The sequence below is a fragment of the Aedes aegypti genome, chromosome 3 (assembly GCF_002204515.2).
Source record: "Aedes aegypti strain LVP_AGWG chromosome 3, AaegL5.0 Primary Assembly, whole genome shotgun sequence".
NCBI classification, from domain to species: domain Eukaryota; kingdom Metazoa; phylum Arthropoda; class Insecta; order Diptera; family Culicidae; genus Aedes; species Aedes aegypti.
In genome coordinates this window covers 270032136-270059578 of record NC_035109.1, presented here as the reverse complement: position 1 = coordinate 270059578, position 27443 = coordinate 270032136, and the positions used below count along the sequence as shown (strand labels likewise).

General features: G+C 34.8%; 1 protein-coding gene across 5 annotated transcripts in view; it reads right to left on the bottom strand.

Moving 5' to 3' along the window:
• Nucleotides 1-25130, bottom strand: part of LOC5577233 (retinol dehydrogenase 14) — a 69535-nt gene extending 44405 nt beyond the window's left edge. Inside the window, exon 1 of one of the 5 annotated variants that reach the window (XM_021849545.1) lies at nucleotides 24880-25130. The gene's annotated coding sequence lies outside the window, so the exon portion shown is untranslated. Of the gene's footprint in view, nucleotides 1-12053; nucleotides 12193-12881; nucleotides 13075-24879 lie in introns of those variants that run through there. The other 4 variants (XM_001656289.2, XM_021849546.1, XM_001656288.2 and 1 more) reach the window with 4 other exon arrangements.
• Between the last annotated feature and the right edge of the window lie 2313 nt (nucleotides 25131-27443).

The following is a 27443-nucleotide window of genomic DNA, read 5'->3' as shown; positions in this document are numbered from 1 at the left end:
CAAATAAGCCATGAGCGAACCCATGCATGCAGAAAGCAACTTAAACTTGATTTCAATTTGATTACGGACTAGAAAATATTCTCTGCCATGTACTGTATGCCGGAGTCAAATTGATAACTGGGGCGAGTTTTATCAGCTTAGTATCGAAGAGCATTCCCTCCTAGGATGCTGATTGTTTCGTTGGGATTACTTGTTTTTGTCTCACCTACTCTGTGCAAATACTGTTGGAATTGTCAGGGGCCGTCCATCAATTATGTAAGTGGTTATGGGGGATAGATGTCTGACATGTTTTACTCGCCATACATATTTTTCGATTTTTATACAAAATATTTTATCATGGGGGGAGTGGGATGGAAAAAACCAAAAAGTGTCTTACGCAATTAATGAACAGCCCAGTCAGTAATTAACAATACGCTGCACAGTGCACAATGATCGAAAAAAAAGCTTGGCCAAAACCAGTTTAACAAGATTAGTCGAAGAAAAATGTAATCTGAATATGCTATTTGGTGTTTTTATGGTTTCAGAAGGGACAATTTACATATAATGTAACTATTTTTTAAAAAGGTATTTTCATTGGAAATGCAACTGAAATTGGCAACACGGTTGATTCTTGATTACCAATAGGGCAGTTACATTTGCTCTAATAGGGCATGGAGATGAAGATAAAGAGCGAAAAACTAAAACAAACATATGTGTTGAGTCTACTTAATTGAATTGTTAAAATCTTTTTTGATAACATATTCCAACTTTATCATCAATATATTGAATTCAATTGTAAGTTACAATTATTACAACATTGTACAATACTAATCGAACGATATACAGAAAACCTATTGAAATTTCATTGATAAATTAAAAAGATACAGCATGCACAAGGTGTCTACTTTTTAAAATGAACAGTCCTTACTTCCACAAAGTTGTGTATACCCGTGTAGAGGAGAATAGCAAAAGAATAACAAAATTTACCCTTAAAATTGAATGTTTGAATAGCACAATTTGTTCTTTGTTTGTTTGAAAAAAGAGATAAAATAACAAAAATAAAAACTGAGCTTGTACGGCATAAAAACTAAATCATAACATATTTTGCCATTGCAATAACAAAATAATAGCAAAAATATAGGCAATCGTAAATATCAAAATATGTTATTATTTTGATATTGGTAACAAAATAATAACTAAATAAGCTATTCACGAGTAGGTCAAAATAACGATAATTTTAGTTTTTTGACTTAAATATCTAAATTCAGCAAGATAGAAAAATAAACTTTTAGCTTTCCTGCAAAAAATTTTCGCTTTCCAAACCTTAAATGAATATCATACTAATAGTAAAATGAGCCATTATGGCAAAATTTGATATTGCTTTGTTCTCATGAATTATTCAAATAAAGTTTTCAAATATCAAAATAATGACATATTTTACTATGTTGGCGATGTTTGCTATTCTTTAGATATTTAATGTTTTTAGTATTTTTGCACAAATAACAAATTTGACCATGATAGTTTATTTTGTTATAAATTAGTTATAACATGAATTTTAAGTATGACATATCAATGACAAATTTTGCTATGATAGTATGTTTTGCTACTGATGAGATATCTAATGTCATATATTAATAACATAATAATGGTTGAACCAAATATGATTGCAAAATTTGTTCTTAATTTACCATTATTTTATTGTTCACCTCTACCCGGGTATTGACTATTAACATAATTTCAAATGTTATATATAATCGGTCCTTTTATAAAATATCTTTGTATTTTTATAGGGTAACCAGATAGCAAGTTTGTGTACGTTGCAAACTTGTTTCAGCTTCATTAATTTACTTAAACTTTTTCAAAGATGCAATATTTGAAAATCGTCAAATAATAAAGTTGAAGTTTGCAATGCCACTTGTTGCGGTATTTCGAACTCAATGATCTGGTAACCCGATGTGCCACATTTTTTGACAATTTTCATTTGAAGACACCATACCGATGAAATCTCGTTTTAACACGCTACTGAAAAAAGTTCACGATTTTGAGCATTAGTGTCACTGCTAGTACTAAGCCTACAGGAAAATTGTAAGTGTTTGAAATGTTGAGTTAGCTTAAGTGTGCACTACTGAATCAATTTCTGACATCTTATAGCTTAACAAGTATAGTTTCTCAATCAATAAAACGTTTATTTTACAAAACCGTACCTATTTCAAAAGGAAATTGCCTACATTTCAGCGTATTAGGCTAATATCCAAAGTTTAAATGTACAATAATATGGTGAAATACAAGAGTTGTAAGAATTTTGACATTATTTTCTGATTCAGGATATCCAAATTATATTTTTTATTCCTAAACCTGATCGATTTCATCTTATTGTGTCATTTTCCATTTTAGACATTCAAGCTTATTGTATGGAAAGTTAAAAGTTATTCTTTATAAATCATACTTTTTATGTGAGTGATTTAAGCAGAAATTTACATTGAAATTTGATTGAAAGAAATAAAGAGAGTGGCTTCATGTTCAGATTTCCTACAACATTTCCAAAACAATTCAAATGGTATACATGAATGGGAAATTTTAAGTGTTCATCCATCTTGAAGTGGGATTTTGATGATACCTTAAAAATTAAATTGTCACTGTCATGGCCTATCTTTTTCAAGCTTTTGCAATAATTTATTAAAAATAAACTACTAGTTTCCAAGATAATCATGATAGAATAAACTTTAAAAAAATCCAAAGAATAATCTTGTAAGTTCTGCATAAGTTCCAAAAACAGAAGATTACCTTTAATATTTTTCAGAAATTCATTCAACCGATTCATAACTGCTCATTTGCTAGGTAGCTCATGAATTGAAATAAGCCCCTTGCGGGGTGACATTTGGCATAAACATAACTTCTGGCCAAAATTTTAACAGCAAACTAAAATCATAACAATGAAAACAATGCAAGAATACGTCATTAACAGCCACTGGATAGTCATGGATTATTTTTGTGTCTCCCGTACTAGCCATGAGAAGTAATGAAAAGGGCGGGCAAAGACACCCTCTAGGCCCAATATCACCCTGCATGGCGGTGTTTCAAAACAAATTTCAACATTTTTGAGACTGCTGCTTGGATTTCATGAAATATTTATAGATACCGTAATCCGGGGTAACATTGATCATTTTTCTGAATGTTTCTATAATATTTCGTTTAAAAATGCAAATGCTGCAAATTTTATATTTTTAAAACAAGTACTGCCACTCATAGCTCTAGACAATATACTGTATTTTGTTCATTGACAAATTTAAGCATGTTAAAAAAAATATTTAAAGCGATTTTTTGATATAGCTGGGGTAACATTGATCACCTATGTAAGCAACGTTCGGTAATATTGAAAATGTCGTTACTTACTTAAATCATGGCCCCTGAAGCCGAATATGGAGGCCAAACGAATACAAGTCATTTACTTTTTGAGTTATTTACAGTCTTAACAGTAATTCGGTAATGTTGCCTAATTAAGCACACTTATAAAAGTTCTGATAACGGAATCGTTTTTGGCGATGCCATTTTTAGTAAGAATCACATTTTCCTCGCTCATATAGTTTGCAGAACTTATGTGAGACATGAATTTTCGGTAGTGTCATCCTTAACAATTAAAATCATTATTTCGAAAAGTTAACAAATTTAAGCATAAGTTAAACGCAATTTTCGTAGAAATATTAACTTTTATTAGCTTATGAATATAAGAAAAAGAAGCACCACTTTTGATTTGGAAATGTTTCATCAATAAATGATAGTACGAACTTTTGATGAGATAAGTCATTCCGATCAATGTTACCCTGCTGATCAATGATACCCCGGATTACGGTACACAATTTTTGAATAAATCCCAAAAAAAAAACTCGGGAGTGATGAAGAAAAGTATTTTTGAAGATGAAACTTATTGTTGGATCCCCTTAACAAAAATCATTAGACAATTTTGAAGGAGTACTGAGATAATCTTAAAGGAAAAATCTTTTCAGTTATTTTTCGAATATGTCTTGGTAGGCATTAGAATGGAATGCTTGAAAATTATATCCTCCAAAGAACATTCATCTGAATAATCCTTGGAAAATTCCTGAAACATAACTAGACCCCCAATCGATAACCCATGTGTTAGAAAGATCAAAGTTCACAATTTTTATTTAACGCCCCAAATGAACTTGACTAGGCCTCGATTTACTACTTGGAAAATCTCACCACAAAACGAAATAAAATATGCGCAGAAACGTGGATGGCATAACCTTGACCAATCCGCAAAGTCCTTCCCCATAGACGATTGTTGACGATTCACACAAAACTGTGAATTGATAGGTCCATAAACCAAGTGCTGGCTAGCTAGCTATTATTATACGGTGGATGTCTGCAGTTTTGCTGATTGTCATTCATTTGAAGTATGACTTATTTTTCGTGACGGAGAAAGGATTGAAAGTTTTTTTCGTTGCTAATAACGGAAGAGTCAATATTTGTCGAGTGTCTGAATTTGCAGACAAGCGAACGCACATAATTTATATTTTCTTTAATTTGGGGGTTACACTCTCGTGCAAAAATAGGGTCAACCACTTAAATACATACAAATGTGTTTTGTCCAAATCTCTATGATTATATGCGAATTCCATATCAAATTGATCAGTTACAGAACTCGCCCATCTTCGATTTAAAGTAAATTTTGTACATGTTTTTGGTATGGTAGTATTTTCCACAGAAACATCGATCGTTTTGAGTCACAAATAACTTTTGAAAATGGCCTATATGTTTTTGCATACAATTTATTTGAAAAATTCTAACACCGAAAATATTGATTTTAGAGAAAAATGTTCTATGAGTAAGTTGTAGTGAACCGTATGGACCATAAGTGATCACCGACTAGCATTTATTGCGACGATCAGTGTTTGCTAGAAAAAAAAACATACATTTAACAAATATTTTGTTTAAAAGAAAATTCAAAAATAAAACTTAAATTGTATATTACGCAAAAACCCAATTTTAATATTTTTCTTATTTTCACCATAGAATTATGATAGGAAACAGATGTTTGATATAAAGTTTCATGATGGAGAGTATTTTAATGAAAAAGTTTTTTCAAGAACATCCTTTGGTAGATTTGGAAAAAACTTGTTTTTGTTTTTGTCATAATAAATACGTTCTGATGATTCAATGAGAATCTTGAAATTATTCTTAACCAAAATTGTCATGAGCTCTTCTCTAAAAATAGCCATTTTTGAATTATATTAAGTTCAGAACAAATAAAAATTCTATAATTTATTCGCGAAACAATGCATCAAGTACAAAACGTTTTCAAGAGTATAGGCCATATTTATCTCCTCTCACTTATTTTGATGGAGAATTATTTATTTAATATATTTTTTGCATTAAGCTCGATATAATTCGAAAATAACTATTTCTAGAAAAGTTATCAGGATAATCATTCTGGCTTAAAATAATTTCGAGAATCTTATTGTTTCATCAGAACGCATTTATTTTGACTAAAAATTGGAAATTTTGGAAATCGACCAAAAGTTGCTCTTTGAAAAATTTATTCAATTGAAATTTCTCCATCATGAAACTTTGTCCCAATCATCTGTTTTCTAGAAAAATTATATGGTGAGAATTTGAAAACTATTTAACATTGAGTTTTTATGTAATTTTAAATTTGAAGTTTATTTTTTAAATTCTTATGAATTTTTTTTCAGTGTGTGTTTTTTTTACTTGTAGTCCAATCGGTGCACTACAACATCTTCATAGAACATTTCTATCTTACATGAACAGTTTCGGAGTTGTAATTTGCCAAATAAATTGCATGCAAAATTTATAAGCCATTTTCAAAAGTCATTGTTGAGTAAAATGATCGATTTTTCTATGGAAAACTTGTATTCTACCATACTAAAAACACGTGCAAAATTTAATCCAAATGTAAGCTTATTGACACGATTTTTATTTTTTTCGACTCATTTTGGATGGAAATCGTCTATACGTCTCTATCTATGACTCATTCGAAAGGCAATGATTTAATCCTTAACTTTTATGTTGTCACAACTAGCGTTTACTTAAGTAAGTTGTGGTATTTTTCAAAAATTACATTTTGAATAAATGTAATCTCGCTGAAGCTGAGAGTCAGCTATATGGTCATGTGTAGTGCGAAATATTGAGATCTCCCTAGTTCTGTACAGATTCTCTTGAACGAGTTTTTTAAAGATATGCATCAGAATCATCATAATTCTCCCAACAGATTCGTTATCAGATAAATGTTAATATCCCTTCAGAATTCTTAACAAAACTATCACAAATTTTCGACAGTATTATTAGAAAACTCGGAAACTATTCACACGTTTCATTAGAATGCCCTCAAGATTATAGTTAAAATCCTTTCAAGAAACCCATCACCGCCCTCTCAAGAAACAGAACCCTCTCAAGATTTAGAATACTTTTAGGATATTTATCAAAATCTTCCTCCCAGAATTCTTCCCGAATTCTGATGAAAATCGTCTGAGGGAGAGTCTCATGAGAGCCCTCTCAGAATTTTTAGAAGAACCACCGCAGTATTCTTATCAAGAACCTCTCAAGGTACATATAAAAATCCTCGCAGGGTTTTCAATAGAGTTCTCTCAAAAATCACATCAGAATCCTCTCAGGATGTGCATCAGAATTCTCTAGGATACTCTTAAACATCCTCGTAGGATCATCTTCACAATCCTCACAGCTGGTTCTCTTCAGAATTCTCTCAGGATTCTCCTTAGAACTCTTTCAAGAATGTTATTAAAATCCTTTTAGGATTTTATTCAGAATTCTCCAAGGATTCTCATCAGAATTCTCTCAATATTCTCCTCACAATGCTTTCAGGATTCTCTTCAGAATCCTGTCAGGATTTAATTTAAAACCCTCAGAGGATTTTCTTAAAACCCCTTTAAAGATTCTTTTCAGATTTCTTCCAGGATTCTCATTAGAATTCTTTCAGTATGCTCTTCAGAATCTTCTCGGGATTCTCATCAGAATCGTGTCAGGATTTTCTTCAGAATCCTCTCAGGATTCTCTTTAGAATCCTCTCAGGATTCTCTTTAGAATCCTCTCAGGATTCTCTTTAGAATCCTCTCAGGATTCTCTTTAGAAGTCTCTCAGGATTCTCCTCAGATGACCCTCAGGATTTTCTTCAGAATCCTCTCAAGATACTCATCAGAATCCTTTCAAGATTATCTTCAGAATTTTGTCAGGATTCTCTTCAGAATCCTATCAAGATTCTCTTCAAGATCCCATCAGGATTTTCATCAGGATCCTCTCAATTTTTTTTTTGTTTTTTCAGCATACACTCAGAATTCTCTTCAGTATCCTATCAGGATTCTCTTCAGAATCTTCTCAGGATTTACTTCAGAATCCTTCCAGGATTCTTCTCGGAATTCTTTCAGGATTTGTCTCCGAATTCTATTAGGATTTTCTTCAGAATTTTTTCATTTTTTTTTTTCAAGATTATCTTCAGAGTCGTTTCAGGATTTTCTTCAGTACCCTCTCAGGATTGTCTTCAAAATCCTATCAGAATTCTCTTAAGATTCCCAAAAGGATTTACTTCAGAGTCCTGTCAGGATTGTCTTCAGAATAATATCAGGAGTCTCATCAGAATCCCGTCAAGATTCTCTTCAGAATCCCATCAGGATTCCCTTCAGAATCATATCCTGTTTAGAATTCTCATCTAAATGCACTCCGGATTCTCATCAGAATCCTCCCAGGATTCGCATCAGAATTTTCTGAGTATCCACATCAGAATCCTCATCAGAATTCTCTTCAGAATTCCTTCAGGATTCTCATCAGAATCTTTCCAGGATTCTCTGCAGAGTTTTCACAGGATTCTGTTCAAAAACCTCTTAGGATACTATTCAGAATCTTCTCAGGATTCACTTCAGAATCGTTGCAGGACTTTCTTCAATACCCTCTCAGGATTCTCTTCAGAATCCTATCAGGATTCTCTTCAGAATCCCATCAGCATTCTCCTTCAGAATCATAACCTGTTTAGAATCCTCGCAGGATTCTCTTTACTAACCTGTCAGGATTCTATGCCGTATCCTCTCAGGATTATTTTCATAATCCTTTCAGGATTGTCTTCAGAATACTTTCAGGGTTCTTTTCAGAATCCTCTTAGGGTTCTCTTCAGAATCCTTTCATGATTTTCTTCAAGGATCTCTTATCACAAGCCTCTCAGGATTTTCTTCAGAATCCTCTCAGGGTTCGCTTTAGAATCCTGTATGCATTCTCTTCAGAATCCTCTCAAGATTATCTTCTGAATCCTCACAGGATTCTCCTAAGAATTTATCTAGGAATTCTTTCAGGATGCTCTGCAGAATCTTCTCAAGAATATCATCAGAATTCTTTTAGGACTCTCATCAGGATCCTTTTAAGGATTCTCTATAGAATCCTGTCAGGATTATCTTCAGAATCCTCTAATGAGTCTCTTCACAATCCTCTCAATATTCTCTTAAGAATTCTCTCAGGATTCTCATCAGAATCCTTTTAGGATTCCTATCAGAATCCTCTAAAGATTCTCTCCAGAATGTCAGGATTATCTTCGGAATTCTCTCAGGATTCTCTTTTGAATCCTCTCAAAATTCTCTTTTGAATCCTTTCAGAATTCTCTCAAGATTGTCTTCAGAATCCTCTAAGGATTTTTTTCAGAATACTTTCAGAGTTCTCTTCAGAATCCTGTCAGGATTTTCTTCAGAATCCTGTCAGGATTTTCTTCAAAATCTTCTCAGGATCCTTATCACAAGCCTCTCAGGTTCTCTTCAGAATCCTTTCAGGCTTCTCTTTAGAATCCTCATAGGATTCTTCTAAGAATTTTTACAGGATTCTCATCAGAATCCTCTTAAGATGCTCTGCAGAATCCTCTCAAGATTATCATCAGAATTCTCTTAGGATTCGCAACAGAATCCTCTCAAGATTCTCTCCAGAATCCTGTCAAGAATTGTCTCTCAGAATCCTCTCAGGATTGTCATCAGAATCCTCTTAGGATTCCTATCAGAATCCTCTAACGATTCTCTCCAAAATCCTGTCGGAATTTTCTCAGGATTCTCTTTAGGATCCTTTCAGAATTCTCTCAAGCATTCTCTCGAGATTCTCTTCAGATTTTTCTGAGAATTCTCTTCAGAATCCTCTAAGAATGCTCTTCAGAATCCTCTGAGAATTCTCATTAGCATCCTCCCAAGATTCTCATCAAAGACCACCCCGGATTTTCATCAGGGTTCTCTGAGGATTCTCTAAATTTTTTTCAGATGTTCCTTTTTACAATCATCTCAGGAATCTCATCAGAATTTTCTTAGGATTCTCTGCAGAATATTCACAGGATCCTCTTCAGAAACCTCTGAAAAAAATTCTTCAGAATCCTGTCAGGATTCTCTTCTGAATCCTCTCAGGCTTTTCAGTAGAATCCTTCCAGGATTCTAAACGTGATTCTCTCAGGATTTTCTTCAAAATCCTCTCAGGATTTTTTATCAGAATACTCTCAGAATTCTCTAAAAGCTCTCATCAGAATGCTTTAAGATTTCTCATTAGAATATTCTCAGGATCTTCATCAGAGTTTTTTTAGGATTTTCATCAGAATTTTCTTAAAATTATCATCAGAATCCTATCAGGATGCTCAACAAAATCCTCTCAGGTTTCACATCAGAATCCTCTCAGGATTCTTTTAAAAATCTCCTGAGGATTCTCATCGGAATCCTCTCAGGATTCTAATAGGATTTTAATCACAATCCTCTTTGGAGTCTCATAAGAATCTCTTCAGTATTCTCATCGGAATCCTCTTCGGATTCTCATCCAAATCTTCTCAGGATTCTCATAGGAATCCTCTCAAGATTCTCAGCAGAATTTACTCAGAATTCTCATTCGAATCTCCGCAGAATTCTTATCAGAATCCAAACTTTGACAGTGAAGACATTCATTATTATTTTTTTAGTTTTTACATAAGAAACCTTTGGAACGTTGCAAATGTCATTATGTGTTCTGTAATGTGTGCATGTTTTTAAATAAATAATTTGTTTACTTATTTTAAATTGGCACCCAACATACGGTCGGTTTATTTGTTTAACCCGTATCCAACCAGGTCACGACTTTTTTTTTCGAACTGTTATTGTGAACGTTCACTTCAACTAATTTTGATGCGGTTTTCACTACATGCAATCCAAAGGCTTTTAATTTCATATGCTGACTGTAGTGGATCAATTCATTCCCGATGCCCGGAGTTACTGCTGAGTCAGGTCGGGTAAAGATTCGATCAACTATCTTTTCTGAACAGTTTAATCGTAGTAAATTATCGTTATCGTTGAGCAACCGATTGCAGTCAAGGTCAGTCCTCCGGGTCCTCCGGGAGATCCGGAACATCCTTGGACACATCCAAAAAGTTTAATTAGAGAGCTGGGATTTTATGTTTAACATTTACTAGGCGATGATAAAAAAGTTCAGGAAGGTAAGTTGGTCGAATTTTCACCCGACTTGACCCAGGAGGACACTGCTATAACACCGGCAATCGGAAATAAATTCATCCACTTGTGCCAGCATATGAAACTAGAAGCCTTTTGATCTCGCAATAACAATTTGATAAAAAAAAATGTTACCCTGTCAGATACGGGTTAATCGAGTGTTACGTTGTCTTAATTTTAACAGTTTGTCATTGGAATTTCCTCTGAATTATCATATGAGTAATCGGTTCTCATCAGAATCAGGTATCCACATTTTTTATGGATGCATTTGGAGATGTAACTGCACAAAATCGTTATTTAATAATAATAAATCTTCGAGCTCTTTAGTGGAATACCTATAAGTAGATGAAAACCGAATTTAGTACTATACCATTTAATTCCACTAGAGTTTGTGGAACATTAACAGATACGAGTATTTCGACCTCAACTGTAATGCCGTCTTCAGTGCTACACAGTTAAAAATATGTTGCAAATTTAAGTTTATTTTCATGCACATATTTGGAGCATCAAAATAAACCTAAATTTCAACGACCAATCAATTATATTTCAATCGAATTCACTTTAAATTTACACGATCATGTAATATTCAACCATTTCTAGTTGAAAATTGAATGTATATACATTTAAATTTACATTATGCTGTAACAACACACGAATTTGATTTATTTTTACAGTAGACTTCAGATTACATCACATTGAAAATTAAATATTTTTTTCTGTGTATGTTCTAGACAAGTCAATTCTAGTACACGACACTGAAGATGGCCTTACAGTTGAGGTCGAAATACTTGTACACTTGTACACTTGTATCTGTCAAAAGATTCAAACTCTAGTGCAATGAAATGGTATAGTACTAAATTCGGGTTTTCATCTACTCGTAATTTAGTTAATTGCGAATCGGTATATTGCGTGAGATAATGAGCTAGATGTGCAATAAAGTTGTCCACGCCTTTATGGGGTTGATGAAGAGTAACAGCTTCATTTTCTTCTTCTTCTTGGTAAAACATCGCCACTACTTCAAGGCATCTCTCTCACTTTACCGTACTTTTAAGACTTCTGCAGTTTTTTACGTAGCGTTTTTTTTTTGAAAATTGACCAGTTTTATAGTTGTGTATTGTATGGAAAGAGTATCTTCGCTCTATGCCCTGGTAGGTTGAATAAATGTTTAATCTGAAAAACACCTCAAAGCCATCTCATTCACAAAATGTCATTCAGTACATCAACGAGGCATGAAGGACCGCTGTATCGAAAAATACGCACTCCAATCTTATTTTAGTTCACTCTATAGTTCCAAAACCTTAATAAAAGATACAGTGACACTGACTAATTCAGTTCGGCATAGCGGAGTTGACGAAACAAACCCATCAAATTTGACCTTTTCAGATACTATCACACACTCAGGTCATTACATCACCACCTTAACGCTTCACAACCAATTGTCTCCGTCCACTAATGAATGAGCCTACTTCCAATGCTACAACACGCGCATATATTTCCCACTCTGCTGTGATTTTTGAGCTCGTAGAGCTTGATGACGACAATCCAAAATAAAAAACCTTCAAACGTTTCCTTCCACTTGAAACCACTGTCTGATACCTGATCCAAACGATCCGATCTTCACCAGCAATGTCACGAAACTGAACTCTCCGTTAGGCCCACCAAATATTCAGTCACAAAACTTTTGCACCTTCTTTCACGCTTCAGCCCCACACGGCTGGAAATGCAGATTTACTTTCTCCTTAATACGATCACCGATCAAAAAAAAAAAAGCAGCACTAACACCAGACAGCACCGAGCGACGGTCAAGTTCGTGCCGCTTTTGGCTCTTTTTGCCCCAAATACCCAATTTCACTTCACACTATTTCGGTTATGGGTACGTACTTTCTCATTTATAGGTACAGGTGAACATCACCGACTTCACCAATAAATTCTTCGAGAAAATACACTCAGACAATTCGGATTATGAACCCGACCAGATTCACGTAACACTATTATGACACATTCAACAGCAGTAGTTAAAAACATCAGAAATTGATAATATTATGTTTTTAGGTGGATTTGTTTTTAACTTGTTATAGTTATTTTAACAAATTTGTATCAACATTTGCTATATTTTTTGACATTGCATGTGTAAATTTGTTGTACAAACCATCCGAAGCTATGAACAGTAACAAAATTTACAATAAGTTAGTTATTTTAAATGCTTGAAGCACACTCTCTAATGATTTTGTTATAATTAAATTGGGATTTTTTACATTCTTGTTACTTATGATACAAATTTTGTTATTTATCTAGAAACGTTGCATGTTTTATAATAACTGATATAAAACCATCATATCAGAGAAACACATTCTTGTTTAATCTTTTTTCTTCCGTATGGTCGGGAAGTTTTCATCTACCCACAATCCCGATTTGGACACCAACCTTCAATATAAAATAATAAAACCGAAAACCACACCGAAAAACTTCCGTTACGATTGCGCACGCTTAAAAGTCACGTTTAAGCACAAAGAACCACGATTTTTTGTCGTAAGTTACCGGATTCACCTGAGCGCGATAGAACGTAAAACGCGTCGCGATGCGTCGAAGTCTATTGTCGTACTGAGAAGATCTCCCGCGCAAAACGTTTCGAGTTATCTGATGTCTAACGGAACACCTCTCGAGTCGGTTGCGTCACACGTGTGCTGAAGATCATTGTTTCGCGCGCCTACTTTAGGGTGTCCCAGGAAAAACAATCATTGTTCGAAAAGTCATGATGCTCATTCTTAGATCGAGAAATATGCTTATTTCTAGCATTTTCGAATCAATACCTTGACAGTCGTACTTGTTTTATAGTCTTATAGAAACCCTTTAACGATTGTTTTGGTTTTGACTAACTCTAGTCATCTTTGTAGCCAACTGGTTACTCACGCTGATTTTGATTCTGATCGTGTCCTATATCAAATATCCCATGAAGCGGTCCTCAATTCTATCCACTCCACTTTCAATTATCTACGAGTTGGCTGGAATACTTATGAAACATACCGTCGATGGGGTGACAATGGGTCTGGGGGGTGAGATTGGGTCAAAACGGAAAAATATGATTTATGAAATATTTCAGCTAACAACGGTGATATTACTAAAATTAATAATTCATATGTTAGGGAACATATTATTACACATAATTCATCACAATATACATTTTTAGAAATAGTAGTTTTTGTTTACTATATCAATAAACTTGTATGTTGAAATTAGATAAAATTTACAACATTAAATTTCTCCTGTGCAAAGTATCACGCATGTACTTTAACCTCTACCGTTATATTAGTAGAAGGTTTAGAGTCTTTTCATTACACTTCACACGTATTTTCCGGAATCTATTTGATTTTTCAACAAAAATTTCATTTTTTTCGGTACGGTGTCTAAAACATCAAAAATGGGGGTGAGATTGGGTCAAACAAGAAAGATAGTAAATTAAATTGCAAGTCCATTTGTTTGATATTTTACGGTGCCGGTAGTTCCCTTTTTCATTAAGATGTGTTTATTCTTTCTAAATACAGCATCTCTGAAACATCAAACTAGTCTACTTGAGGATTCCGTACATTGAATAACAATGCAATGCATTTTGACAACTTCTCAACCCAGCAACTGTGTTTCGTGCGCAGCAACATCGTAAAATTTTATCAAATTGATTGTTTTTTTTTTTAAATTAATTATTTATCAGTGTTTTCATATTATAGAAACATCTCCTGGAAGTACAAATGAGTTGGAACACTGAAATATCGTGATTATGACGTCAACATCTGCCTGAAATGTATTGATCGTGGAATGTCGCTCCGAAATTTAACTATTTGCGAAGAATTAAAATAATCACTGTTTCAGTACACCTTTGGGGACACTGAATAGGCTTCATGGCAATGGGGATGAGACTTTGAAGACAATCCGAGGGAAAAAATAGCAAATTTATGTAAACTTGACGATGAATGTTGTGATTACATATTGTTTTCTCATAGCTCTTCAATTTTTTGGTATAATTGTTCTTTTAGGTGGGTTTATCATACTTGTGAAACATCTTAGATATCTTTTCATCTTGTTTGCATCGTATTTCATCAATATTTTGTTCAGCTGTGAATGGTTTTGCAACCATATTATCAAAAACAAGTTATTTCAATTACAGTGACCCAATGTCACCCCCTCTATGGGGTGAGATTGGGTCATTTTTCATTCACTTGTGGTGCCGCTGTGAATAAATATTTTTCTTTAATGTTTTGAACAGTTGTTAATGTACCATCAAAGTACATACACACCAAATTTGAAGTTTATTGGAGTTAAATTGCGATAGTTATTCAATAAATAATTCGTATACATCCCTTTTTGACCCATTGTCACCCCCAACGACGGTACATCGAAGGTTATCTGATCTTCTTCTTCTTCTTGGCATAACGTCCTACTTGGGACAGAGCCTGCTTCTCAACTAAGTGTTAAATGAGCACTTCCATAGTTATTAATTGAGAGCTTTCTTTGCCAAATTTGCCATTTTGCATTCGTATATCGTGTGGCAAGTACGATGATACTCTATGCCCATGCAAGACATGGAAATTTCCATTACAAAAAGATCCTGGACCAACCGGGAATCAAACCCAGATACCTTCAGCATTGCTTTGCTTTGTTGTCGCGGACTCTAACCACTCGGCTAAGGGAGTAATCTTAATGTTAACCTTCAATCGATTTTAGAAAGTTGGTTTGTTCCTTCAAAAAGCTATGAATCTAGGGTTGAACATGATGACTTCTTGAATTATTTTTTCCTGGGACACCCTAACCAGCATAGACTCTTGAAGGCGCCGTAGTTGAACACAATCGCCAATGACCAGCCAAAGAGGTGTGTACTTGTGCCTGGCTCAGCGCGATCACTCATCATCATTCTCTCGTCTCATCGCGCGGAGAATAAACTTTTTTTTGCACTTGCTTGCAAAAAATAGGTGCTTCTGAACAGATACCTAAATCTTCATCGTAATTTCGAGAGTATGACAAACGATTTTCCAATAATTTATGCTGTGCTTAAAGGCTAGTTTAAATACACTGTGCTACGTTGAGTGGTGAACAGTGGGCAAAGATGACAAAAATATACGCTTGTAAATTGTAAAATGTACAAAGTCCCATTGATTAGATCTAAAGGGTCATAAATTAGCATTAGTGATTGATAAGTGCTGCATTCTTAAATAGTTGTATGAAGATCAATCTGTTCCGGTCAGATAGTTAAGATAGAGATTTGGAACTAACCTCTTACTCTTAGACACGATTGACGCATCCTCCGTCATTCGTGGACTGCCCTTGCTATGTCCTTGTGACGATTCTACCCCATTACTCCGAATGTCATTTCCCCGTATGTCATCACCCCGATTTCCATTATCCCGAATGTACCATTACCCCGAATGATATTTCCCCAAATTTACAAGTATCTTCCCAGACAACCAAAATGTACGCATAACTAAATCACCTGGAGGCTTTGTATGTGCAAAATTTAACTTATAAGATGTCGCGAAAAGTGGAGGCGATTAGCGTGTATATATTATGTGATGAATAATAACATACAATGCGAGTGTATAAATATTCTACCGAAATAACCTGTGATCTTATGCGACTTAACTTATGATAACAAATGTTGATTTGACAGCTGCTACTGATTGATTCGACTTATTTTGTACGGGTGTACGGGACGAAACAAAATGTACAAATGAACTCAGAAAAAAGTGATTTATGCCAGGAAACTCATCAATTTGACGAGTTTATCCACGGTGTTTTGCGGGTTTGATGTAATTAGTATAAATAAATGAGTTATAACGTGAACTTTCTTGCGATTTCTGGTTGTCTGGGTTGACATGATGATATTGATGACATTTCCCTATGATATTGGAATTCGGGTAATGTCATTCGGGGTGATGGGTCGTTCGGGGATTTGGAATTCGGGGTAATGGCGTTCGGGTTAATGGCATTCGGGGTAATGGGATTCGGGGAAATGGGGTAGGATCTCGTGCTGTGCGTACACGAATTCTCTCTGTCTTGGAAGTTTTTCTTCAAAAACTACCTAAAGCAATAAAACAGTACTTTTCAGTGCTAAAATTAAAAACGGTACTTTTCAGTGCTACTTGAACAGTACTTTTAAGTACTATTTTTTCTACTATTGATCCCTTTACGATCCAAGTTTGGACCCGTGCCTTCGATTTTTCGTTGGACCCGTTGGCGAAAGCTAACGGTGGTAATCCTTCTTGGGAAAAAAAAACCCTCTCGAACGTCACGTCTTCTTTCGTTTATGCACTAAACATGGCGGCAACAACAAACAAAAGGAAGGGTGAATCTCTGAATTCACAACTTCCTTCCAAAAAAGTGGGATTTAAAACTGTCACTAAACCTGGCAAGAATGCAATAAAGGACGTTTCTCCGGAATGCGAACTTTCTTCCAAGGGTGAAATGAATAATGTTGATAATTGCATCGAAATGAGTAAAAGTTTGTACGAAAAAGTTTGTATGCGCAAATTGTGGAGGCAACCATAAGTCCAACTTTTGGGATTGTTCTTCGCGTGAACTAATCGTCGAGGATCGTACCAGGTAGATGAATGGAGTCTTTTATTTCCGGAATTCCCCTGGCAGAATCTCCATCAATCCTCTTTTTTTAGTTAATGATTGCTTGCTTAAAAATCATGCTCATCATTTGACTTATAATCATGCTAAATTTCTTCCGTCGGGTAATTGTTCGAATCTTTTAATTTTGAACGGATCTATCCAAGCAAACTTGTATGCCGATATTGTAGCAGGCAGTTTCAGCTCCTCCCCTTCAAAATTGTCTTTCTACGGATAATCATTCTAATTGTTTCATATCAAATGGAAAAACCCCTGCCGCCCCAGGGAACTCAAAAATCTTTGTTTGCGGATGACACAGGCCTCTCCGCCAGAGGACGAAGCTTGCGTGTCATCTGTAGTCGATTGCAAAAATGTTTGGATATTTTTTCTTCATACTTGCAAAAATGGAAGATTTCTCCTAATGCTTCCAAAACTCAACTAATAATATTCCCACATAAACCAAAAGCTCTTTATTTGAAACCTTTAAGTAGACATGTTGTCACGATGAGAGGGGTTCCAATAAATTTGTCAGTAGAAGTTAAGTATCTCGGTCTCATGCTATATAAAAATTCAATATTCAAAAATCACATTGAAGGTATTCAAGCCAAATGTAACAAATGTGTAAAATGTCTCTATCCACTTGTTAATACAAAATCAAAACTTTGTCTCAAGAACAAGCTTTTGATCTTCAAACTAATTTTCAGGCCAGACATGTTGTATGCTATACCAATATGGACTAGCTGTTGTTATACCAGGAAAAAAGCTCTGCATCGGATTAAAAATAAAATTTTCAAAAATGCTACTAAAGAATATCCAATGTTGAAACATTGGAACAAAAGTCGAATGGAATTATTAATAGGTTTTATTCAAAAATCGTTGCAATCTTCTATTGCCACGATAAATGCGTTATAAATTTAAGTGTAGTTAGGTTAAGTAAATTCGAAGTATATTTTTCTCTCTCTTATAAGCAGGTAAAATCAACTCACCTGTAAAATTCTGAACTTATAAAGCAAAATAAAATGTTATATAAATGTGTAATAAATATTAATAAATGCTTAATTTAGTTTTACCAAATTAGGATGACACAGAACACCTAGATATACGAAATGAATAAAGTGTTTGGAATGAAAATAATAAAGAATTCAAACAAAAATAAAGCACTTATGACACAATTTCAAATTTTGAATGAAGTGTCCTAGTATAAAGACAGTGTGCCAACGCCATCACACTAGTCTCACTACTAAGGTACGATAGCCTAGGCACCAACGTAGTCCATGATCAAGCATTTGCTTGTTTTTTTTTCCTCTTATTCCCACTCAACATTGCTCGGCATCATCCCGCGCGAATACCACTTCACAGGAGTGCCGTTCTAAAGATGCCCGTACTTGCTTCAAGCTTGCTAGTAAGGGAAAACAGGGTAATGTGCGCTACCTAAGACAAAACTCAGCTTTAATTGAGAATTTCGTCAGAAAAGTTATTCTAATTGGATTTACAAGAAATTGGGTCCTAAAATTTTTAATGAAATCTTGTTTTTATTTACTAACACGAATGAGCATGTTACTGTAACTACTTTAGCAATTTTTCCCGCTCAAAAATAAATGACTATATCATGTTTAAACTTTAATTTAAAAATTTGGTCCATTAATGAACCTTGACACTTTTGGTCATGTTTGACGTTCGCTTAGTCGACAAAAACACCACAGGGGTTTTAGTTCGACCACTGGGGTTGTTCCTATCTGACATTTCGTAAGGAACACGGAAAACAAAATACACCCAATATTTGAGTTTAAGCCAAAGGATGTGACAAAATCTAAAAAAATGTTTTTTTTAAATTTAAACCAACGGAAAACATTAGAAAATTGAGTAAACATGTGTTTTTGGCCTAAACTTAAGCGTTTGGCACTAAAATTGGGACAGGGCTTTAGGACTCTATTCGCATTAGTAAGCTCGCAATTACAAAGAACAGTGTTTGGATTAAGCTACTCATTTCTACAAAATCAAATTTCATAGAAATCAAACCAAAGTCAAATATTTTCAGTACAGCTTTTATCCAAATTCATATGCTTACAGGAGATATCATGCAGTTCTATAGAACGTTTAATTTCGGTTTTTGCGGCAAAGTTTGAATTTTCTCGATGGTTTTGAGCAACTTTTAATTATGGCACATTTTACCCCACGTCATTTACTCCCAAGGAAGCCAAAATTGTTTTGGATTTTTTATTTAAGTTTTTTGGATGTGGAGGTGTAAGTGGCGTTAAAACTGATGGAAACATCATATGAAATGATCGAATTTGGCTCAAATATTTATCATCTAGAACGCATTGCGCTGGTGCGTTCTACTCCGATGACGCAGTTTACACCTAATTCCTCTATCTGCAACGACGGTGAAGTACCAAGTCGAGAATGAATTGAATAAATATTTATCGTTCCTCAAAGGTACTTAGACACGATCGCATCCAGTTGTTAGGTTTAATTGTTTTCTGGAGGGATGACGCAACCCGTTGAATTGATCAAACAGCAAAAAATGGAATTTGGTGAGATGAAATGGTCGTAGGTCTAAAAAAGCTAGTTTCGCCAGATTGGCTTTCGTATTCTTTTTAATTTTTCTCACTCCGGGAAACATTTTGGCCTAACCTATATCAGTTTTTTATTAGGATGATTATTGGCCGTTAAGCCAACTTGAAAGTTTTCTAAAAGAAGTTAGCAATCAAAACCACCATTGGCATTATTCTTTAGAGAATGCCTAGATGTGTTTCTCTGAAATTGGGGTTTGAATCTTTCAATAAGATTATAATCACCTAGCTCTCAGCTAACTGAGTCTTAGACGCTTCACTCATTGGAGCCGATGTGTGATCTTTGTTACCAATCTAAACAAAACAAGTTACGGTCAAACCTATTAACTCCGCAATGTCATCGAAAGAATTGAAGATTGATAATCATGGCTCATATAGGGCAGATATAAAAGCCTTTTCTCATAAATCTAGTAACTCAATTTACCACGCCATGTGTGGTAGCACAAGTGAAATACGAATGTATTATCATAAGCTGGAAGCTTGGCTACGACGAATAATACATCTATCATCGGTCACCAGGAGCTCATGAAAATGAAACAATTCATTGTACAATTTAAGGATTAGACTACCTGGGATCCCAGGAAATAATCAAGATCATGGAAATAAAGCAGATCAAACGCATTTTTATCTGAAAATCCCTTCTTCTTCTTAGCATTACGTTCTCACTAGGACAGAACCTGCTTCTCAGCTTATTGTTCAATGAGCACTTCCACAGTTATTTACTGAGAGCTTTCTTTGTCAATGTTGACATATTTTTATATCGTGTGACAGGTACGATGATACTTTTTGCCCAGGGGAGTCAAGGAAATTTTCATTCCCAGACCGACCGGGAACCGAACCCAGACACCTTCAGCATGGCTTTGCTTTCTTGCGGCCGACTCTAGCCACTCGGCTATAGAAGGCCTCATCGTCGTGTTCAATCTGTGAAATATTTGTTTCGAGTAAATATGCATAATATCTTTATCTTAAAGCCGAAAAACATTATGTTACTGAATATGATATTTTTTTCTTTAATTTTCTTAATTTTAACTCACTTTGTTACCTCTTCGGTCAATGATTTACAACATGTTTTAGTTATATATCATTTAACCCTCCAATGCCCAATTTTTCATGTGTAATCTGAATATATTTTTCCATCTTCAAAATAGATCTGAGCATGTATTGGAAATTTATTTATTTTTATTCGCAAACTCATGAATTCTGTTTTTTTTTAATATTTCTTTTTTTTTCCTGATGTGTCTTCTGGTTATCGATTTTTGACAATAATAAAAATTTGAGTTTTTATGAGACGAATTCCATGTCAAATTGATCAGCCACAGAACTCGACGATCTTCGATTTGGATTAAATTTTGCGCATGGTTTTGGTATGGTAGAATAAGTGTTTCCCATAGAAAAATTGATTATTTTGGCTCAAGTGTAACTTTTGAAAATGGCCTATACATTTTTGCATGCAACTTATTTGAAAAATTCTAACTCCGAAACTGTTGATTTTAGAGAAAAATGTTCTATGAGGAAGTTGTAGTGAATCGTTTGGACTATAAGAAAAAATATACACTGAAAAAATATTTTATTTATTTTCATAAAAAAATCAAAAATAAAACTTCAATTTTTAATCACACAAAAACCCCATTTACAATATTTTTTAAATTTTCACCATAGAATCTTGATAGTAAACAGATATTTGGGACAAAGTTTCATGATGGGGAAATTTTTAATAAAAAAGTTTTTCTAAGAACAACTTTTGGTCGATTTTCAAAATTTTGATATTTTGTCAAAGTAAATACGTTCTGATGATACAGTAAGTATCTTGAAATGATTCTAAGCCATAATGATTATATGAATAATTTCACTAGAAGTAGCCATTTTCGAATTATATGGAGTTTAATGCTGAAAATATTGTTTAAATATTAAAATAGGCTATTTTCAAAAGTTATTCGCGTTCCACCATTTTTAATAATACGTTTTCGAGAGTAAAGACCATATTTCTTTCCACTTACTTATTTTACTTGATGGATAATCGTGAACAACAAATGCAAATGGCCTATTTTAATATTGCTTTTGTTTTTTCTATTTTTTTTTCTTTTGATAATTTTTTTCCACGTTTCCGATAGTGGTTCGATCGGTACTACGCCATCCGGATGGTTTTTTAGATTGTAGTTGAAGTGCAATTATTAAAATTGAAAGAAGAGAAAACAAAATGCAAATGCCTTTTTTATTTTCTGTGCTAAATTTACTAAAACTTTAGTAAGGGCGAATGCCTCTGAAAGAGTGCTTTACGAGGTGTTAGTTCTTGGTGCTACAGTGCTAGCTTTGGCTGAAGTTTCAATTTCTACACTGTGTACTTTCTAGGAGCATATCTGGTGCATCTGGTGAGTTTGTTCATTTACAAAGGGAATAACGTTACATTTCGAATACGGAGAGTTTTTCAGTTTTAATAATGTTAACGGTTTCATCGGATTTCGTGTAGGTATGTAAAATTTTTCTCGTTATTTTTTAGATCGTTTCCTTCGATTTGTTCGATTTACGCGTTTCTGTCAGTCGTACATCGTGGAACTCGCTCTGATGCTTTTTTTTCGTGCGTCTTTTGTTATTATTTTGTTTATTCGATGAATGCATAACGGGCGGCCAGTTTTTTCGTTTTTCTTATGTATTCAATGTAAAACGTTTCCTTTTTTCTCTTTTCTTTCATTTTATTTGGACCAATCCGATGACTCTGGAGGCATTGGTTCTGCTTTTTACTGTTAACTGAGCAGAAAATCACAACCGGGCAAAATATAATCAGCAAAACTGTAAATAAAAGATATTTCTCTTCTTTGATTGCCGGCATTCAAATGATTAAAATATCAAAATTTAACCACAACTTATCTGTGTCTATCGCTAGCTTTTCAGGCGAATCCTGACATCACACCTCTCCCAACCTCCACTTCCATAGCACTTATAAGGGTGTCGCTGAGTCGGTGGCCTCTCATTAAGTAAGCGCTACATCAGCATTTCCTTCCCTTATCCCAAGTTACGGTAAAGATGAGCGTGGCCAGGAGTAGCAATATTCATGCTTTTGGTAACATTGTTCATGATTGGGTCAAGGTTTACTCCCCAGCCTTGTTCCTGAAAGCAGTCTGAATAAGATTATCAAATGTCACATGAATGTTGCTAATATACAATCTACGAAGTATACCGTAACTACGCTAACGCGAACACTCACAGTGACGAACCATTCATAGTATGTTAAAAATCATATTTTTGTTCCACCGTTGTAACGATTACATGTGCAGTCATACATATTTTATGGATTAGAAATATAGTAGCATGAAACGAGCTCACCAACTGATCCGTCATTCTTGACTGAGCAGCCACAATCCACTTTCAGCTTCACTCGTTTGCTCGACTATATAAAAGCACCCAGGAAAAATATGTGCGGGACCCAAGAGGGAAAAAAACTGACGACTGCTCTGGCTTTCTTGTCGCATTGCCCAGGAGCAAGCGTCAAGGTCGAAGGAACAAACAGAACTCAGAACGAGTATATTTGTCGTTTATATACCTATGTCATTTACTGTGACGTCAAGATTTTCAGCTCAGACGCAAGAGAAATTTGAAAAACACTAAGTCCATTCACATGAGCTGAGAAGACGAAGAACCAATTGAGCTTCCATCACTTTTCACTCCAAGTGTACCAATAGCCTCAACGGTAGGGGCGACAGGTCCATTCCAGTGGTTTCGTACATGTCTCGGTTCGATTCCCGTTATTGACTTGGTTTTTTTTAAACAATATAAAACTTTTTTATTTCATTTCTGTCACTTTCTAAAAAAAAGACTTACACACTTAAAAATATTTTACCAAAAAAATAGTAAAATTGTATAGTTTTTACCCTAATTAATTTAACCAAAGCGGTTTTTATAACAAAATATGTTACAATTTTGATATGGTGTTGTGCATAACTTTAGTTATTTTTACAACATCCTGCATCTAATTTATGACAACCGGTGTTACGAAACAAGATCGTAACTAAATAACTCATCAAGTTATAGTTTCGATAGCTACAGCTATCATATTTTACCATTGTAAAAACAAAATAATAACAAAACTATAGGCAAAAGTAAATAACAGTGATACCTCCATGAGTCGATGTTTCATGTAGCGTTGGGAAAATTTAGCAAGAATATCGATGTTACTGAATCGATTCAAATTCGATATGTCGAATCGATTCAACGATTTAATCGAATCATTTTAATCGATGTTTTTGAATCGATGCGATTTTCAAGCTCATATGAAAATTTACTTTAAAACTCTCAAAATAGGACCAAATGCTATTGTATTTATTGAAATGCTATTGCATTTCATTATTTAATTTTGTCAATCAAAAAACGTTTCAAGTTAAAGATTGTACATTCAATGCTTCAGAACTAGGTGTAAGAGCTTTTAATCAATTTCATACTTTTAAATCGAAACAAAAAATCGAATGAAGAAAATCGATTCATTCGATTTTGAGTAATCCTAACATCGATTCAAAATATCGATTAATCAAAACGAAAAAATCGATATTCGGAACATCGATTCAAAATCGCCCATCGCTCCATGACTCGATATCGACTCATGGATTTATACTAAAAGTAAAATTTCATGGTTACTATGATGGTCCCTAGAAGCAGCTTTCCAAAGGATTGCTGTTCCGTGACTCGATATTTCCATGAGTCGATAGTCCCTTCAATATCGACTCATTGAGGTTTCACTGTATGTTATTATTAAGATATTATAACAAAATTATGACTTAATAAGCTATTCACGTGTGGATAAAACTAATGGTAAATTTAGTTCTTTGACTTGAGTATTTAAATTAATCATTATTAAAAATTAAAGTTTTTGCCTACGTGCAAAACCAACTTTTACGTACGTCGCATAATCCTTCACATGTAAAAGCAAAAATCACAAATTCAGTTCAAAGTGAACGATCTCCTATCGAATTAAACATGTTCACACAATAGTCTTTATCCATATAGTACGTAAAATTACTAATAACACAAAAAATATGATTTTTTTTTGTACAATAATGAGCCAACCAAACACTCATATAAACTATATTCAGGAACATATCTGCACAATGATCAGAAGATCCATACCTTTGCTACACAATATAAATCAGGCTTCGCGCCCCTATAAAACTTGATCAAATGTTCGCACAGACAACCGGACCTTAGAACTTGATCCACACGTGGCACTACAGATGACTGTACCAACCTTCTAATTTACTCACCAAAAACACGTTCTAGGCGACGACCATCTTTCGTGCCCCACCTTCCAGAAACGGTAATAATTCCTTTCGGAGTTCTCCACAGTCAGATGCCCCTTCAAATACAACGTTGTTTCTAATCCAAGCAAATATCTGATGACGTGATCAAATCCACTTGACTTTCCAATCAAGTAGTGTTAAAACAACAACACCGGCTTATGCTACTTATGATCAGGTCGACTGCCTTCCTCAGACTGATACAAAGCGAGTGGCGAAAAAAAATAGTGAGGCATCCGCCGCTCTCCGTTGGAAACGGCATGGCCCACCTTCGCCAACACAAAACATGCATCGATTTAAACTTGAACCGCGTGCCACTGACTGCTGCTGCCATGCCGGTCATCTGGTGTATGGTCCGTTAACCTTTGCGTACCCAACGTCTTTTTTTTAAATTCAAACCTTAAACTAGCTCTCAATGGCCGGGGACCATAAAAAGAGTCGGCTGAAACTGTTAAAAATTATGATGATATTTATATATTTTAAAACATTTCTCATTAAAGGTACCCCGAGGCAAGTGACTTGTTGTGAGTCAATTATCACAAGTGAGGTTGTAGCAATTTAACTTGCAGTCCAGTGCATTTCAAAGGCAAATAGGCAGCTATGGACATATATTTACAAAGCTGTTTCAACAGAAACAGCTAAATTTTTGAAAACTTCAGTTTCAAATGACGAAAAAAGATGATTATTTATACGCCTATGAATGATGATTGCAACTCCACCACATGCTCAATCCAGGCGATCATTACGATTAACAAAACAGTTTGTATAAACATATCTGATATAATCAGTGTACAAGTGATAGTAGTTTACGCAACAAATTTCAAAATAATGATTTTAACAACACGAGTCGTATCCCACGAGAGATAGATAAGAGAGTTGGATAATTACGACGAGTGCTGTTAAAACCGAAAATTAAACAGCTCGTCCTCTTTACCATTCAGAGAACGAGCATTCCAATTTAAAATATTTGAAGAGTTATAACTATTACGACACATGAATAAGTGCATGAAAGTAGGCCGTTTTATGACAAATTGTCGTGATGAAAAACAGCGAATTGAGAAGAACGATTTTACAAATTATATTTTAGTAGGAATAACTTCGGAACCATTACCATAACATGGCTCTTGCAAATTGGGACAAATCTGGATCTAATGCCATGCCTTTTGGAAACATCAGTTTAAAAATGAATTAGTTATTGAAACTTTTGGAAATCCTCAAAAACAGACGTCGGGAACGCAAAGGTTAACGGAAAGGCACATCGCATTCTTACCTACATATGATCGACGGGGGCATGTGGAGCATATTTGGAATCGGTTGTTTCAAGATCATGCGAGCCCTTTGTTATAAGGTTCTTGGCAGAACTAAGTAACTATGTAGTAGAAATTACCTACTTAAAAATAACTCCATGGAAAGCTTGGAACCATCTCAATGGTGATAAAGCAGAGCTAAAATTGTGTTGAAACACTACAGTTGAATGCACGTGAGATTGGTTATGAGTTAAAGCCAAACTTAACATCAACACACTCCTACTATTACGTAACAAACCAAGGTGGAATCCGGGTTGGAAAGACGCTCCCAAAGATGCAAAACAAAAGAAAACGAAAAAACTGGTTTTCATTTCTCTCACGCAGACTGCACGAAAGCCAAAACGATTCCGGTTGGATGAGAAACTCTTTGGCGAAGAAAGACTTCAACGCCAGTAAACAACAAAACAATCCGAAACCGAGAGACGAGAAAGCTCTACCGAAGACGACCGATAACGTTCACGTGCAAAATAATCCTACAACTCGGTTCGGTGCTTCATTGTGTGGCTGTGGGCGCGGAAGATGCTGGTCTGTGGTTGAACTTTTGTTTTTCTTATGCTTTGGGTGAAAGTCCGATGCACTTTTTGCATTCGCTTCAGCATTGTGTGAGCTGCTTCTTAGACTTTAATATGTGCGAGCCCCAAGTAAATATCAGGCTTCTAAAATTGCTTTAAGGAACTAAGTTATGCGGGACATTTTCTTCTCTCTGGCGTAATGTCCCAACTGGAACATGGCCTGCTTGTAAGCTTAGTTAGGATAAACGTATGGTTGAGTCTCAAAATCAGGACGTATAATTCGATTCCAATGCATTTTTTCTTTAAGAAAATATCAAATATCAAATCTACGAAAGTCAAAGCCATTCTGAAGGTGTCTGGGTTCGATTCCCGGTCGGTCCAGGATCTTTTCGTAGTGGAAATTTCCTTGACTTCCCTGGGCATAGAGTATCATCGTACCTGCCACAACAATATACAGCCATTCCATGAAAAATCGATCTAGTGGGTCACGCGAATTACGCGAAAATTTGCTATTTTGTTCTTTATCCGATTATATGGGTACACGTGTTTTTTATTTATTTTTTTTATTAGGGTGGTCATTTCCAAAATAAAATGACCAAAAAAATCCCGATTTTGCAAAATTTTTATTTATTAAAAAATCGTAACTGTTTAAACCGCTTGACTGATTTTCAATTTTCTTGAACGGAATGAAAGCTAAAGATTTTGACTTTTC